This window comes from Rhinolophus hipposideros (genome assembly GCF_964194185.1).
Source record: "Rhinolophus hipposideros genome assembly, chromosome: 5".
NCBI classification, from domain to species: domain Eukaryota; kingdom Metazoa; phylum Chordata; class Mammalia; order Chiroptera; family Rhinolophidae; genus Rhinolophus; species Rhinolophus hipposideros.
This window is the reverse complement of record NC_138051.1, coordinates 59,798,103-59,802,986: the sequence shown is the minus strand read 5'-3', so window position 1 is coordinate 59,802,986 and position 4,884 is coordinate 59,798,103. Positions and strand designations below refer to the sequence as shown.

Here is a 4,884-nt window from a genome sequence, read left to right as displayed (position 1 = left end):
TTTTAAAAATCTTCCAACAATCTATGTTTTTTAATTGGGAGTTTTGTTCCTTTAAGTTCACTCTAATTATGAAATAAATAAGTTGCAGTTAAGTCTACTATCTTGCTAATTGTTTTCTATTTTTTTCCGTCTGTTGTTTTCTTCCTTCATGCCTTGTTTTTATTAATCAAATATTTTAATATTCCATTTCATCTTTTTGTTTTCCATTTACTATCAGTGTTTTAGCAATTAGTCCGAGAATTTACAAAATGTATTTTTTATTAAGTAAAATTAGTTTATTTTACTTGCATCTCTTCCAGTATAAACTAAATGTAAATGCTGATACTGAGAAATATTAGGAAGAATTACTGATAGACATCAAAACATTGTGCCTTTCAATCTATCCTCCATGAACTTCTTAGAAAGTGCCATAAATTTGGCCAGAAATGCTTCCAAATAATAAATCACTTTGCTACCCAGCTGTAGATGGTGTTTATAGTAAGCTGCCATCTGGGCCACTTCTCCTGCGGTTGTCCATCACAATTATGTAAAAGTTCTGAGGGAACTTTTGATTATTATTATTTCAGGAGAAATATAATGAGTTAAAATTTCATAGAGTCTTCCATGAACTTCAAGGAGCCTTTGTGGAGTCTGCTGACTGACAATAGCATTTGCAGTCTCCCTAAGATACACCTCCCAATCTATTCAGGGACTTCTTGATCTGCAGTAAAAGGATATTGTTGCACTCTGCAGGCTTCACACATAAGAACGGCTTTTCTGAGATTTCTGCAGGACTTCTCTGCATGTCTATGAGCCAGTTGTGAAGGAAGATTCAGACCTTCCTTCTTGAACACAGCAGATAACACATGGCAAATATCTTCAATGCTGGGAGAAGGCACATGAACTGCCAGGCACCTACTACAAATAGGTGATATCACTTTAGATGTATGTAGAATTGCAACACAAAATCAATCTGCAGGTGGACACATACTTTCCCATGGTTCTGCGCAAGGCATGTTGAGCATCTTTAGTGAGTTTGCCAACTTCTGTCAATAAAACCCCTTTAAAATCTCTTTGAGTGTTTGTTTCAAGTTGCTGTGATTGTGTCACTGTTTTCAACATCTCTTAAATTACTACCCAGTCACTATTTCTAGCATCACTGAGATTAAGGTGGTAATTGCTTGCAATAGTGCTAACTTCAATTTTATTTTTAGATGGAGTTGTGATAGTCTGATGTTCAGTTCTCAATTTTCCCACTCCAACAGCATAAAGTTCATGTAGAATACACATAATTCTTGTCTTTTTACCAGCACCTGATGGTCCATACACTAACAGATGAATAAAGTTACCACATTGCACCACGTTGCACAGCTGGGCCACTCGATCCTTGTAATAATCCAGCTGTCCCAAGGAGCAGGGCTCGCATTTGTCCACCCAGAGACTCATGTGAGTCGAGTTCCTGGGGTTTGATGCTTGAAAGTCCTGCACACGCTCACGCATGTCCCAAAATGTATTCTTAACTTAATTACAGTGTACATGTCATTGTCAAAAATAAGCATCTTACAACAGTTTACCTCCATTTACCCCCACACACATATTTTTATTGATTTTATATATTTTATTCCTGATGTTATAAACCTTACACATATTTGTTATGATTGTTGTTTTAATATTAATAGCCAATAGTGTCTCATTTATTCAGTGTGATAATGTGGGATCATTTACCTTCAACCTGAATAAATTCCTTTAGGATTTATTAACATGTTAGCCTGTTAGGGATGCAATTTTACAGCTCTTATTTGACTGGGAACTTTTTTCTTTTCTTTTTTTATATGGAAATCTAGGCTGGCAAGTTTTTAATTTTTTTCTTTCAGCTATTTGAAGGTGTTATCCCATTGCCTTCCAGCTTCCATTAATTTTTGTTAAGATATCAACTATTATTTTTATTGTCATTTTCCTAGGAGATATTCTATCTTTTCTTTTTTTCTGGCTGCTGTAAATATTTCCTTTTTATCTTAAGTTTTCAGAAGTTTGACTATGGTGTCCTTAGTCACCACTTTTATTATCCTACGTGGTGTTTGTGAAAATTTTTGAATCTGTGAATTTTATCATTCATTAGAGTAGGAAAATTCTCAGCCATCATTCTTTAAATATTGCTGATGCCTGTCTATTTTTCCTCTCCTTCTGGGACTCAAATTAATTGTACATTAGACCTTTTGCCTATGCCCCACAAATCTCTCATACTTTGTTCTTTTTCATTAAGGGTCTTGTTTTCTTATCCATTCAGCCACCATTAAGTGATTGGAGCACTTAATCCATTTACATTTAAAGTAATTGTTCATAAATATGTAGTTGCCAATTTTTATTATATTTTTATCTTTTTTTCTTCTTCTTAAATAAGTCCCTTTAATATTTCTTGTAATACTGGTTTGGAGGTGATGAATTCCTGTAGCATTTTCTGGTCTAGGAAGCTCTTTATCTCTCCTTCGATTCTAAATGATAGCCTTGCTGGGTAGAGTAATCATGGCTGTAGGTCCTTGCTTTTCATCACTTTGAATATTTCATGCCAGTCCCTTCTGGCCTGCAAAATTTTGTTTGATAAATCAGTCGACAGTCTTATGGGAGTTCTCTTGTAAATAACTAACTGCTTTTCTCTTGCTGCTTTTAGGATTCTCTCTTTTTCTTTAACCTTTGCCATTTTACTTATGATGGTCTTGGTGTGAGCCTCTTTGGGTTCATCTTGTTTGTTACTGTCTGTGCTTCTTGGGCTTGTATATCTATTTCCTTCACCAGGTTAAGGAAGTTTTGTGTCATTATTTCTTTAAGTATGTTTTCAATTCTGTGTTCTCTCTCTTCTCCTTCTGGTACCCCTATGATACGAATGTTGGTACACTTGATGTTGTCCCAGAGGCCCCTTAAACTATCTTCATTTTTTGGCTTCTTTTTTATTTTTGCTCTTCTGATAGAGTGTTTTCTGCTACTTTATATCTTCCAAATCGCTGATTTGATCTTCTGCTTTATCTAATCTCGTGGTTTTTTTAAATCTAATCTGTTGATTCCCTGTAATATATTCTTCATTTCTGTTATTGCATTCTTCATTTCTGACTGGTTCTTTTTCATGTTTCCTATCTCCATTTTTATGTTTCCTGTTTCTTTGTTGAAGTTCTCATTGAGATCATTGAGCATCCCTATAACCAGTATTTTGAACTCTGCATCTGGTAGATTGAATGTCTTGATTTTGTTTAGTTATTTTTCTGAAACTTTATTCTGTTCTTTCATTTGGGACACGTTTCTTTGTCTCCCCATTTTTGCTACCTCCCTGTGTTTGTTTTTATGTATTAGGTAGGGCTGTTATGTCTCCTAGTCTTAGTAGAGTGGCCTTATGTAGTAGGTGTGCTGTGGGACCAAGTGGCACAGTCTCCCTGGTCACCAGAGTCAGGTGCTTCAGGTGTGTCCCTTGTGTGGGTTGTGTGTGCCCTTCTGTTGAAGTTGAGCCTTGGTTACTGTTTGCACATCAATGGGAGAGATTGACTCTTAGGTTGATTGGTTGTGAGGACTGACCATGAATACAGTGGAGGAGCTGTTGTGCAGGAGCTGACCCTACAGAGCAGGATTTGCTTTAGCAGGCCTCTGGTGCCTGCCCAGTCTGCCCTTCGGGTGTGTCTTTGTAGAGATGGTTAGGTGGTGCTCTGGTGGGGTCTGAAGCTAGCCACCAGGTATGTTAATTCTGGGGCTTCTTGGGAAGAACTCTGTTGCAGGTAAAGGTCAGCCACTGCTTATGCCTTGCCCAGGGCCACTTGGTATCAACTACAAAGTGATCCTCAGATGGTTACCACTTGCGCTGGGTTTGCAAGTGCCTGGGAGAGGCTAAGCTGTGAACTGAGGCCAGCTACCAACAATTTGGGGGCTTTAAGCAAGATGTACGGGGTATGCCAAGGCCAGATGCTGCTTGTTTGGGATTTGCGAACCTTTGAGAGATTTTAGGAAAGTCTGCAGCATGATCCAAGACAGCCCATTTGTATGGAAAAACCACTAGCAGTGGCTTAGGTGTGCCTACAAGCTGGATGGGGCAGTACCTTAGAGAATCACCAAGGTGGGGCCAAAGGTGTTAGCCAAGTTGATGGAGACTCAGATATGGCAGCTGCCTGCATCTGCCTGTTGGGTGAGCAATGGCTTGTGCCAACAGTTCTGTCTGGAGAAAGCTTCCTATACATCCCTCGTCCTGAAGCCAGCCAATTCAGTTCCTCTCCATATGTCCCTGGCACCTATCGCGCTGCTTCCCCAGCACTGGAGCTCAGAGTAAGTGAGTCTATAAGAAAATAAGTCTATGTGCATGGGCCCTTTAAGAGGAGTGCCTGGGACTCCAGCCACCTTCTGTCTCACTCAGCCACAATCTCCTCTGGTTTTCACGACCAGAAGTTGTGGGGACTTCTCTTCTCAGCACTGGATTCCTGGGCTGAGGAGCCTTGTTCAGGGCCAGCACCACTCGCTCCTCAAGGGTACCTCTGCAGCCAAGAAATCCCTCCTGGTTTTCACTTGCCACACGTGAGTATGGTGCTACTTCTCTGCCCCACCGCCCCCCACCAGTCTTGATGTGATTTCTTCTGTATATCCTTATAGGACTTTGTTCAGCTAGATTTCAGGCAATTCCCAATGATGGTTCTTTTGTAGTTTCATTGTAATTTTGATGTGGTCATGAGAAAGAGGTGAGCACAGTGTTTACCTTCTCCGCCATCTTGACCAGAACCCCAAATAGTTCTTAAATTTAGATATTTCAATTTGCATTTCTAGAATGTCCATTTGATTCCTATTCACAGACTCAAATTCTCTGCTGAAGTACTGTCTTTTCATCCATTTTGTCCACATTTCTTCCAATTTTTTTAACACACTATAGTTATTTTGACA

General features: G+C 39.2%; 1 pseudogene across 1 annotated transcript; it reads right to left on the bottom strand.

Annotated features, from left to right (window-relative positions):
• Positions 1-357: 357 nt before the first annotated feature.
• On the bottom strand, positions 358-1,425 carry LOC308497733 (replication factor C subunit 3-like; annotated as a pseudogene). The gene has a single exon. The product of its transcript is annotated as a replication factor C subunit 3-like (transcript).
• Positions 1,426-4,884: the final 3,459 nt, after the last annotated feature.